The following is a 13,716-nucleotide window of genomic DNA, read 5'->3' on the forward strand; positions in this document are numbered from 1 at the left end:
GCAACACAGCACACCCACAGATAGCTTCCAAGTCAGTAGGACTCTCTATATCCTTATCTTCTTGTTTAATAGTATAACACACATACCTTTGGGATGTGATGTAGCTTAGATATTAGGATAAATATTATAGGCATTCCTTAGCTTTTTTCACTGCAACCACAAGTAGAAAGACTTTTGAATTGGGCTAGTTGAGTGAGAGATTGATCATCTTTATAGATTTAGCAATGTTTGCAGATCTTAAAGTGTGATAATTGCATTTAAGGGTAAAATTTTATTTATGGGTTCTTCCTTCAGTCTGTGCACTCTTCTTGCCTTCCATAGACTCAATCCATCCTGCATCAAGTTGCAAACACAATGAAATGATTGAAGGCATGTTCTAGCATGCTGCCTCATGAATTTGCAAGAAAACGCGAGGAGAAGGCTTTAGGAATTTCAAACAGCCGAAATCGCATTTTGTTGCAAATATTGAACTGTTGCTTCATCCACCCCTGTCATTGTGGTTTTGTGTCTTTTCAAGTGTCCATGGTTGTACTCTCCTTGCATAGACTCAATCCATATTGTATTTAGTTGTAAAGACAGAGAAATCACTGTAGGAATGTACCAGCATGTTACTTCAGGTATTTGCAAGAAAACGTGAGAGTGAGTTGTTAGGAATTTCAAACTATCGAAATCGCGTTTTGTTGTAAATTTATAAATGTTGCTTCATCCACCCCTGTCATTGTCTTTTTGTGTCATTCCATGTTCTCCATGGCTGTAATCTCTTTCCATTGCTTTGTATGCAGCTTGTCAGAGTGATGGGCAAGAACCAAGTCAACTGTAAGGAGTGCTGGTGGCAAAGGGCCAGGGCTTGCAGCAGCAGCTGGGGCAGGTACCAAGGAATTTAGTGTGCCTCCAAAGGGAAGAGGTGCACATGGCAGGAAGGGGAAGCCAATGAGCATGCTTCAGCAAAAGGCCAAGAGATTGAAACATGGTGAAGGTGTGCTAAAGAAGATCAGGAAGCAACAAAAATCTATAGGCTTTGCAATCCCCAAGGAACCTTTTCAGAGACTAGTGAAAGACATATGTGATAGTTGGCACCTTGGTTTCAGGTGGAACAGGATTGCCATTCTTTCCTTACAGTAAATGGCAGAGGATTACTTGGAGAAATATTTTGAAGACGCAATGCTAGTAGTAGCCCATGCTCACAGGGTAACTCTCTGATGGTGGCCAAAGACTTCAACACTTTGTCCAGAGTGAGATGGAGGTATGACAAGCTGGTCCATCCTATGGAATGGCAGGACATCAAGATGAGAGACATATTATTAATTCCACCTACAAGAAAGTCGAAGGTAGATGAGGTTAAGGTTGTTGAAGTAACCCACTCAAAGAACACAGAGGGAAAGCTGCTTATGATGAGGAGTCACTGAAGCAGCAAATAAAAGAATCCAAATCTGTTATAGATGTGGAGATTGTACAGAGGGAGCTGCAGATACAGAGAAGGTTGCAAGAGCTGGGCCCTAACAAAGTTGTCCATATTGAGGATGAAACTTCAGTGAATGATTTTGACTTGACAAAACCATGCTTGGCAGCATTGGCTCATAAGAATGAGTATTGCTCAGGAGTCAGATACTATCATTCTTGCAATGCTCTAGTAAGTGTCTATTATTTTACATTTGTTTGCAAAACAATCCTTCTTGTACCTCCTTTACACCCTACCCTAATTATTTTTTGGTCCAATGCAGCATGATGAGAAGCTGGCTTAACCACTCTGTACAGCACATAGTTCATATTATTAATCGTGCCATTTCCTCCAAGTTAAGAGATGCAAAGGAAACTCCCATGGGTATTTCCAATTGGTTCAGATACTGCATTTTTTATGTTATCAATGTTTTGCTACTTTCATACCATAACAAGTATGTGGGTGACTGCTTCTTTTGGGTTTCTTCTTTAAGATTGAGAACTCTTGTAGCCTTTGATTTTTTAATGCTTTTTTCCTTACACAGTGACCACTGGAGTTTTGCTTCTATTGACATCTAGCAGAAGCAATGCTTTATATTCAACTCTCTTAAAAACACACAGAGAGAGCTGAAATTGTAAGTGGTGTGTGTGCTTTTCTTAACTTCAAACTTTATTATTTTGATTTAATACACACTAACTGAATTATATGTATTGCAGTTGTATTAGAAGGCTTCTAGATACATTGGATCACTGTCCTCCTAATGTCAATCTTTTGGATTCAATAGAGCTAGTAAATTTAGAGGTAAAAAGTCGTTCCCTCTACTGATGTCTATTTCATGCTATGCCTTTGAACCTATTGAATAATTTTGTTTTGTTCAGATGTTAACAGTTTTTAACATATCTTTCCAACTGTACAGACACCACAACAAGATGATTCAAGTAGCTGTGGTGGCGGGCTGAAGAGTGCTGATGATGAGTGCCAAATATATACTTTCAAGCTATTTTGAGATAGGATAGCCAGACCTTGTAAGAAAAAATAATTTTCATTTAGCTTCAAAATAATTGATATTGGTACAAAGTGTTCTAAATCATCATATGCCATTGGAGATGAGAGAAGATAGCTTCAACTCGAACTATGTATATAGTTTTTGAAGTATGCCTCCCCCAAACCTATTGTACCAGCTACTGTCGAGTTGGGTGAGAGCTCTAAAGTCCGAGAAGGTGTCATACACCTTGATGACACAGATGATGCTGATGTGGTGCCACAGGAACAAGGACCTAGTGGTGATGAGGAGAAGCCACAGGAACAAGGACCTAGTGCTGATAAGGAGAAGCCACACGAACAAGGACCTGCTCTGTTGATGTTGTTGAGGAGAAGATGGAGCAGCAGCAAACAGATACTCCAGGGGAAGTAGAGGAGACAATGGAGCAGCACCAAGAGACTGTACAGGACAGGATGGAGCAGTAGAAAATAGATTCTCCAAAAAAAGATGATACGGAGAGCTTGGACCATGTAGAGCAGCCTCTGGATCCGGCTGTAGATAAATAGAAAATGGTTGTCAAGAATAGTTCTACATGTACAATTAAACACTTCTGTACAAAATTTTACTTTATTGAATACAATAACTTTGTTTATGGAGTCTGTGTTATCTCAATTTTTAAATTTTCAATGTCTTTGCATTTTATTGAACTCTCTCTTCTTTTGAGCACCTGCAAAAAAGCAATATGAATCAATAGGGTAAAGTAAACTAATAGCAGTGCTTAATGAGACTAGGATAAGTCAGATGGTGTACCTTCTTATTGTTGTAGATAAATAAAAAGTCCTTTGAAATAGAACCTTCAGTCTCAAACAGAATGTCATTGCGCAATTGAGCTAGGGAGCAACATTGTCTTAATGAGATATTGACTAGCACATCTGTTGAGATATCGAGCTCATCTAGTGAGGCGGTGGACACTGATAACCCGCCTGGGGGATAGGCCCCACACTTACACCACTGGCATGGTTGGTGAGATCTTGGGTGATATGCGGCCAGTGGGATGACAGGCTGTGTGACAGCCATTCTAGAGACTGGCATAGTTATAGCGCCAGCTCATTTAGTCGGGTTCACACTATAGAGAACCCGTGTATGTATTGATTGAGTACCTTTCATATTATTGTGTACTCTTATTCTTGTATATGGAGTGTTGAGTGTTGAGTAGAGAAGAAGAAGATTTTCAGCGTCTCAGCTTGTGTGTTCTCTATTAGGGTTTTGTGAGTGTGTGTGTGTGCTTGCAAGAGCTCAAGCTCTCTTCCCCCCTGCATCTTTTCATGGTATCAGAGCCTGGTTCGTGCTAAGGGCTAAGCTGCAAGCAAGAGAACCACAGGAAGCGGTACGAGGGTAAGAGCTTCAACTACTCTTCCCTATTTGTGTTGGTGACTACACCCTTGTCGGGAGCTCTACGAGAGGCACCGGCAACGATCTCTGATTCAGGAGCTTTCTTTGCGGGAGTAAAGCTATAGGGCAACTATATTGTCCTATCGGACCTATCGGACAAAATTTTCAAGGCCGAAAACGCGTTTCGGGCGCGTCTGGACCTCCATTTTTCAGAAAGCAGGCGATTTCCAGCACTGCGGGCAAGTCATCGATTCTCTACAGAACTCTGTTTTAAGAACTGCAGGAAGACAGATTGACTGTGCAGACATTGTGGGTGCTGCAAAGAGGTCTACAGTTGCCATTGGGTGTATGTATGCACATTGAAGTCACGGGTTGTGACATTTGGGAGTACTACAGTACCGCTGTGCAGAAAATACAGCAGTTTGTGCAGAAAAACCAGAGTGCAATTTCTGGTAAAATTGTGTGTTTGGCAAGATGTCAAATGATGGGATAACTCAGATTGTGGCTGAGAAGCTTGATAAGAATAACTTCCATGCTTGGAGGTTCAGGTTGACGAATTTCCTGATGGGAAAAGGCTATTGGGACTACATAGAAGGTGAGCATGAAGAGGCACCGGAGATACCGGATATAAATCCGACTGCCTGCAGATGTGAAAGAGTTTAAAGACTGGAACCAAGGAGCCAGGAAGGTTATGTATTAGCTCTCCATTAGTATACAGGACACCATGATTGGGCACATTCAGGATGCCAAGTCCCCCAAGGAGGCGTGGGACACCTTGGTAAAGCTTTATGAAACAAATACCAAGACACGCAAGATACAGTTGAAGAATGAACTTCATACTGTGGAGAAAAAGAGCATGTCTGTAAATGACTATGCGCTGAAGATAAAGGGTATTGTGGAATCCCTTGCATCTATTGGTGTGTCAGTAGATGATGATGACAAGGTGGAAGTCTGTCTACGTGGTCTCGGGCCACAATACAAGGCATTCAAGACGTCCATTTAGACTCGGGAAAACATTCCCAACTTTACAGATTTGGTGTCTATGCTGATTATCGAAGAGAAAAGCTTGGGTGAAGACCAACAGTCTTCACAAAGCAAAAACAGTTCAGAGCAACAGGCCTTCTACACGAGTTCAGGAAGAGGACGAGGTAGAGGAGGCCGTGGACGCGGTCAAGGAGGTGGCCGAACAGGTAATCAAAATTATGGCCAGCAGCAACAACAACAACAGTCCCAGAATCAACAACAACAACAACAACACGCAGGTGGAAGAGGCAAATTCAGAGGCAGGGGGAGTCAAAGAGGCCGTGGAAATTGGCAAAGGCAATATAATGATGCACGTGAATGCTATTACTATGGTAAGCCTGGACATGTGCAGGCAGAATGTTATAAGAAGCAGGCTGACATGAAAAATGTGAAAGTGCAACAAAACAACTATGCGTCCTCAAGCAGAAATAATGAGGATAATGAAAGGTTGTTTGTTATGCAGCATGTCGTGAATGCCATGTCTGAAAATGTTGATGCAGCACAAAAAGATAATGTATGGTATGTGGATTCAGGCGCTTCGAACCATATGACGAGTCATGGGGAGTGGTTCAAGGAGATGAAAAACCCAGAAAGACCAGGTTTTGTGGAAACAGGGGATGACACTGCTCATCCAATTGCCCACGTTGGAGATGTGCCATTGTCTATGCAGGATGGCAAAGTGAAGTTCCTTGTAGATGTACTTCATGTACCGAACATAACAAAGAATCTGGTTTCAGTTGGCCAGATGATTGAGCAGGGTTTGCAGGTTCGATTTAACCTTGATGGGTGTTATGTTGAAGATTTCAAAGACAAGTGCAGGTTGGTTGCAAAAGGCAACAGAGTGGACAGAATGTTTACGTTGAATGTAGACATGCCTGAAATGAGTGCTGCGATGTTTGCAAATGGTTCAGGAATTGTTGCAGACACAGACATTTGGCATAAAAGGATTGGACATGTAAATGTGCAGAGATTGAAGTCTATGCAGACAAAAGGAATTGTGACAGGGCTGCCAAAATTTAAAGTGGAAGTTATGCAGAAAATATGTGAAGCATGCCAATTTGGGAAGCAAACAAAGCATGTGTTTCCACGTAATAGATATGTGAGCAGAAATGCACTAGATGTTGTGCATTCAGATGTATGGGGCCCTACGAAGTCCATATCTATCGGAGGCTGCAGGTATTATGTGACTTTCATTGATGATCACACAAGGAAAGTGTGGATATATTTCATGAAGGAGAAGAGTGAGGTGTTCACTCACTTTCAGAATTTCAGAGTTTTGGTTGAAAAGCAAACAGGGAAATATGTAAAGTGCCTAAGGTCAGATGGAGGGAGAGAGTACTTCTCCAATGAGTTCTCTGAATTTTTGAAGAAGAATGGTATTCGGAGACAGTTTACATGCAGATACACTCCGCAGCAAAATGGAGTTGCTGAGCGAAAAAACAGGCACATTGCAAAGATTGCGCGAGCGTTGATGGAAGAGAAGAATATGCCGCATTGCTATTGGGCTGAGGCTATTTCTACAACAGTATACATCATGAACAGGACTCCAACTACTGCAGCCATACATGATGTAACTCCAGAGGAGAGGTTTACTGGCAGAAAACCAGATTTGTCTCATCTGAAAGTCTTTGGATGCATTGCATATGTGCATGTGCCAGATGAGCTGAGAACTAAGCTGGATCCAAAAGCTGAAAAATGTGTGTTTATTGGATACTCCCTTGAGCAAAAGGGATACAGGTGTTATAACCTTGCTACACGTGAGTTGAGGGTAAGCAGGGATGTTGTCTTTGATGAGATGAGCAGCTGGTATGCTGCTGAAAAAGAAGCTGTTGGGGCTGATGTGAGTGGAAGTGTGGTTGCACAGAATGCAGGTCAGGCAATCACAGTCTTTGAGTGGACCAGAAGAGTCCTCATCTAGTGGGTCTATTGATAGACCATGGAGTGGCAGGTTACGTCATAATACCAGTCCTGCAAATGTGATTAGTACATCACGTAAAGGAAAAGAGAAAGTGGTTGAGCCCCTTGGTATGCCTGACATTTCTGCAGGGCATTCTCATGTTGATGGAGAGTCTAGTGGCTCAGATATGAGCCTTGATGAGGAGCTTGGGATCCCAGCTATGAGAACACCTGGTGTAAAGAAGGCTATGGAAGCCATGAATGAAAAGCTGCGAAGATCAAGGAGAGTGAAGAACCCTGTGCAGAGATTTACCTATGATGGTTATGTGGCACATCACTATGCATATATGGCAAAAGTTGTGCAGGTTGTTGAGCCCACATGCATTGATGAGGCTGTTGGAAATGTGTGTTGGGAGAAAGCTATGGATGAGGAGATGGATGCACTATATGGAAATGAGACTTGGGATTTAGTGCAATTGCTTGAAGGCAAGAAAGCCATTGGATGCAAGTGGGTGTACAAAGTTAAACATAATAGTGATGGAAGCATAAACAGGTACAAGGCTAGATTGGTAGCCAAAGGATATGCGCAGACATATGGGATTGATTATGAGGAAACTTTCAGCCCAGTTGCCAAGATGGCAACGGTGAGAGTTGTGATAGCAGTGGCTGCGTCAAAGCAATGGTCTTTACATCAGATGGATGTAAAGAATGCATTCTTGCATGGGGATTTGCAAGAAGAGGTGTATATGTTGCAGCCACCTGGATATGAGGATGTGGGTCACCCCGAGCATGTTTGCAGGTTGAAGAAAGCCTTGTATGGCTTAAAACAAGCACCAAGAGCATGGTCTGACAAGATTTTTGAATATCTTGTCGCTATTGGCTTTCATGTAGCCAATGCAGATTTCTCGCTGTATGTGAGACATGGTGATAGAGGAGTTGTGCTTGTTGTCATCTATGTAGATGACTTGATCATTACGGGGGACCATGATGCAAAGATCTTTGATGTAAAGATCTTGCTTAGACAGAAGTTCGAGATGAAGGATCTGGGGGAGCTCAGATATTTCTTGGGCATTGAGGTGATTAGGTCACCACATGGTATTAGATTACTGCAGAGACAGTATGGCTTGGACATGTTGTCCAAGTATGGTATGACAGGCTGTAAGCCTATTTCTGTGCCATTGGATCAGAATGGCAAGTTGAGTGGAGATTCAGGAGAGATCTTGGAGGATCCTACTATGTACAGACGCATAGTAGGAAGTTTGATCTACATGACGATCACCAGACCAGATTTGAGCTATGCTGTTGGGTTGGTGAGTCAGTTTATGCAGGTTCCACGAAAACCGCATTTGGATGCAGTGAGACACATACTGAGGTATGTGAAGTCTACTTTGCATTGTGGACTATTCTATGAGACTGGGACAGAGATATGTGTACATGGGTACACAGATGCTGATTGGGCTAGTAGTATCTCAGATAGAAGACCTACCAGTGGATTCATGTTTTCTTTGGGGAGTGCTGCTGTGACTTGGAGCAGCAAGAAGCAGCCTACGGTTGCTCTATCCAGTACAGAGGCCGAGTACAGAGGAGCTGCTATGGCAGCATGTGAGGTAGCTTGGTTGAGAAAGCTACTTGCAGATTTGGGTCTATCAGTGGATAGACAAGTTGTCATTTTCTGTGACAACATTAGCAGTATACAGTTGGCCAGGAACCCATGGCCAGGAACCCAGTCTTTCATGCTCGTACGAAGCACATAGAGGTCCACTACCACTTCGTCAGAGAGAAGGTCTTGGCAGGAGACATTGACCTTGTTTATGTCAGCACAGAGGATCAAGTAGCTAACATCTTCACCAAAGCATTGGGTACAGAGAAGCTCCGTAGATTCAGGGCTTCGCTTGGTGTACATGAGATGGAGTTGAGCTCGAGGGGGAGTGTTGAGATATCGAGCTCATCTAGTGAGGCGGTGGACACTGATGACCCGCCTGGGGGATAGGCCCCACACTTACACCACTGGCATGGTTGGTGAGATCTTGGGTGATATGCGGCCAATGGGATGACAGGCTGTGTGACAGCCATTCTAGAGATTGACATAGTTATAGCACCAGCTCATTTAGTTGGGTTCACACTATAGAGAACCCGTGTATGTATTGGTTGAGTACCTTTCATATTATTGTGTACTCTTATTCTTGTATATGGAGTGTTGAGTGTTGAGTAGAGAAGAAGAAGATTTTCAGCCTCTCACCTTGTGTGTTCTCTATTAGGGTTTTGTGAGTGTGTGTGTGTGCTTGCAAGAGCTCAAGCTCTCTTCCCCCCTGTATCTTTTCAACATCACCATTCTCAACAACATCAATATCAATAAGTTTATTTTTTGCACCAAAAGAATCTTCATCTTGATCCATTGGGACTAGTTTTGTGCCTAGCATTCGACTGCGCTTATAATAAAAAGAAAAAATAAAATTTTGTGATGCAACCATGTACTTCAGTTGCATAGAAGGTTGGACAACCTCACAAAACACTAAACTACATGTTTTCTTATCCCAACCTTTATCCAAAAATTGTGGCATACATGCCAGACTTGTTGCTTTAACTGTGAACATTGTTTTTGAAACCTTCACTGGAAAGGTATTAAACAAGTCTACAAAAACTATGAGAGGCATGCATAAAGAAATTTTTATTATCCTTGTGGCAATATTGGGCCTCAGAGCTTTCTGTACTTCTTTGAAAAGCTTGGCCCTATATGCCTCTGTAACACTAAAATGTGGGAGAGGCCAATCCACTGAATTTCATGCTGGAAGGTCTTGTTTTCTTAACACACCATGTGTGTTAGCATTGTCCAGAAATTGATAAAAATAATCAGTAAAAAATATACCCAATTGAGCTAGCTCTATTGCACATCGACCTTGGTATTGTTGTTCTCCTATCGATCCATGCAAAACATCTATAAATCCCAGAATACAATCGATGTTTTGCCATGTCTCATACGATGAAGGGTATAAATTTGAAATAAAATAACACAAGAATGTCAATAAGCAAAGAAAGAAAGCTTCATCTTAAAAATCCATACACATCATAAGAACAAAACCACAATAGAAAAATATACAATTAGGCCTGTGTTGCGGAAGATCATTTGGATAGTCTCACAAGACAAGTTCTTTATGCATGTACACACGCTGAATCAAAACTTCTTTCACCGATATCTTCCCTCTGGTGATTTTAAAATCTCGTACTCTTCCCTTCCATGACGCCAAGAAAATGTTTTTTGTCAGAGGTCTCAGTCTTTTGCTAGGTTGCATGAGCACCCATGCTCCTTTTGAAACACTAAACATTTCCCAAGTTCCTTCCGTTTTGACTGTACTTGAATTCTCTACCAAAGAAATAGAAGAAGCAAGTCGACGGGGTAAGGATGTGTGGTATAATTCTGCCTTCATAGCGTTATCATCCACCACAGAGCGTCTTCCACAAGAACGGCCATAGTTTTTATTCACCATGGAGACCTTGTGAATCTGTAATAATAGCAAAGTAATGTAAACAAGATAACAAAGTGAAGTTTCAAGAAAGAGAAAGTGGGCAGACAGACAGTTGACAAGAAACATCTTACTCTAAGCCAAACAGGATCAAGGGAGCAGTTTTAGAAAAGAAGAGGCTGCTGCACAATGAGGCAGTGGTGTAGAATGGTAGACCTTTCGAAGGAAAGGTAGCACAACATTTCAAAGTTCAAAGGAAGGCGGAAGCGGGAAGGCCCTTGTCAGAGAAAATGTCAGACTAGATTCTATCTTCATGTCCAAAGATCTTGTGAGAATAAAAAACCAATCTCCACATTAATGTAGCACGCTTGTACCTACATAAAGTATTGTTTCTTTTATCTATTTTCTCTTATTTTTGTGAATTTCCAACGTTACGTTGGCCCTCTGTTGACTAGTTTGAGAGCTTATTTTTCCAAACCGTAAAAGGCCCCAAAATGAGCTCCCTTTTTTCCTAATGTGTATGTGCCAGGGATAAAGAAGAATCTATTGTCTGTCTCTACGCTTGCTAGACTTGGACTTGTAGTCAAATTTGTGGATGACAGATGTACTGTTCATGATTTGACTTCTGGTATACTATTCATGATTTGACTTCTGGTGATACGATTATTGTATCTGGCACCTTGTTTCGTGGGCTGTATAGGCTCAATTCTTATGACAAGTGTGTGGAAGATTCAACAAATGTAGCTTCTGATGAAAAGACAGTTTCAGATGCAAAACTATGGCATGCTCGTTTTGGTCATCTGAACTTTGCTAGTTTGCTTCGTTTGCAGAAATTTGATATGGTTGCTTCATTACCCCCTTTTGAGGCACCATTGAAACATGTTTGTGAAGGCTGTATTTTGGGCAAAATGCAGCATTCTGCATTTCCAAAGGATGGTTCTGTGCGGGCCACTCGCAAATTGCAACCTGCACATAGTGATGTATGTGGGCCTATGCAAACTCCATCATTTGGTAAACACTTGTACTTCGTGACTTTCATTGATGATTACTCAAGGTGTGCATGGGTATATCCACTGAAGGCAAAGTCTGAAGTGTTTTTGTGCTTCAAACAATTTTTGCTTATAGTTGAAAATGTATCCAATTGTACTGTGGACACCCTCCATTCTGATCGAGGAAGGGAGTACATGTCTAAAGAGTTTGATGCATTTCTAGCTAGTCGTGGAATAAAACACCAATGTACAGTGCCGTATACCCCTTAGCAAAATGGTATTGTTGAGAGAAAAAACAGGTCACTTATGGAGATGGCACGATGTATGGTCAAGATCCAAGCTTTGCAACATGCGTTTGGGCTTGAGGCTGTCATGTGTGCTGCATATGTACTCAACAGGTATGCTATTAAGTTTTATAAGAAATTTGGGAATTTGGAGGCCAGATAGGACAAGAAACAAGGAGTGCACAAGATTACCAAGCCCAAAGACCCGAGCGTGAAAGTCCGAGCATATTATTTTTAAGCCTCACCCTAATGAATATTTTTCCAAGAAACATTGACACTTTAGTATTTCTTTGGTTGACACACAATGAAAATAGAAATTTTCTTGGTTGATATGCAATCAAAATTCTCCTTGAGATATTTAATTCACATATTATATGTGCATGAACATGTCATCATCATTAACAAAGGAAAGAACAAAGGATGCATTGTTTGGCCCTTAATGAAATGACACAAAACAAGAGAGAATTTAGGATATCAAATAGAAGAGAATAAATGTAAGTTGTCAAAGCAAATTCACCTACATTTTTAAAATGTTAATTTTAAAATAAAAATAACATCAAATACATTATGTAAACAAAAAGGTTGAATAGATTGAATAAAAGGAAAATGATCAATCAACAACCTTTTTCACAAAATGAAGTTTAGTTGGAGAATCTTCCTAGAATCTAAGCAATAAAATAACAATTTGTAGGGTAGAGTTTTGCAATGAAAGCATAAAATATGTCTTTTCTAGTCTTTACTCAAATGCCTCTAAGAAAAAGCATTTATGATATCAAATGAAAGAGAGAAAATCTAAGTCCTCAACAAATGAAACTCACATGTGCTTTCAAAATGCTAATTTTGAACATAAAATTCACATGGCAACAAATGCATTATCATACAAAACCATTGAATATTTTTAATAAAAGTATATGATTAATGATCAATCTCTTTCACAAAATGAAGCTTAGTTAAAGAATCTTCCTACCTAATCAATCACATAATAATTCATAAACTAGATTTTTACAATCAAATCATAAAAGATGCCTTGTCTAGTGTTTAGTCGAATCAAATCATAAAAGATGCCTTGTCTAGTGTTTAGTCGAATGCCTCTATCAAGAAGAATGACATAAAAAAATATAGAGTACTTAAATCTAAGTTATCAAATGAGACTTACTTATGCTTTCAAAATGCGAATTTTGGATATAAAATTCACATGGCAACAAATAGATTATCAAACAAAGTTGTTGAATGGTTTCAATTAAAGATAGGGTAGAGTTGGGCAATCAAAGCATAAAGATGCATTGTCTAGTGTGAGATCCCTGCCCCCTCTGCTGTGTGGCCTCCTCCGAGGTGCTGGCAGCAGAAGTAGTAGCCCCTCGCGTAGGGCAGGGATTCCCACTCAAGGCCTCGCCCACGAATTTCTGGACAAGAGACTAATTCGGCGGTTCCTCCGCTTCCCTTGCTCAGAAGGCACGAGCGATTCCACCAAGAAAATCATCTAAGGGAAGATTTATCTAACGGGTCAAGGCCTTAACTATCCTTTCTAATTCGGTGGTTCCTCCGCTTCCCTTGCTTAGAAGGCACGAGCGATTCCACCAAGAAAATCGTCTAAGGGAAGATTTATCTAACGGGTCAAGGCCTTAACTATCCTTTCTAATCCGACCGAACCCGTATAGGTCACATGGCTAGATCAAGGAAGAGACTTGCACTTGGTTCATAGAAATCATCGCTTTTTTTTCCTTAAACGAGGCACAACCGTTAATTCTTTCCCACAGAACAAGAATCTTCCTGGGACTTATTCTAACCAATGCATCTTGAACGTATCTAAGTGTATCGCAGAGAAATACACCAACCGTCCCATGGGTTAGCCAACCGCCCAACCACTGTATTTGGTGGGATCCCTTTATATAAAAATTTGGTTGAGTTTTATCCCGGGTACTAGGAAAAAGAGTTCCCATGCCCCCTAGCCGCCGCCGACACTTATACAAAATACAATTTAGACACACCACTTATGCACCCAATATGAAATTTTCTTTTACAGATTTAGTTATCTTTAAAAAGCAGACTTGAAATGAAACTATAGTATTTCGAATCATAATCCTCCAAAATATCCAATCCATTGTTTTACAATCAGAATATCACCCGAACTCTCCGTTGAAGACCAGCTAGTCAACCAACGAGATCCAAATTCAAGTTCTAATTCACATAGATAATTTCTTATCAGTCCATCCATATCTTCCTCGACATACGCATGGGTGTCCTAGCAACC

Source organism: Cibotium barometz, chromosome 37 (assembly GCF_041138505.1).
Source record: "Cibotium barometz isolate CiBa-2024 chromosome 37, ASM4113850v1, whole genome shotgun sequence".
NCBI lineage: Eukaryota > Viridiplantae > Streptophyta > Polypodiopsida > Cyatheales > Cibotiaceae > Cibotium > Cibotium barometz.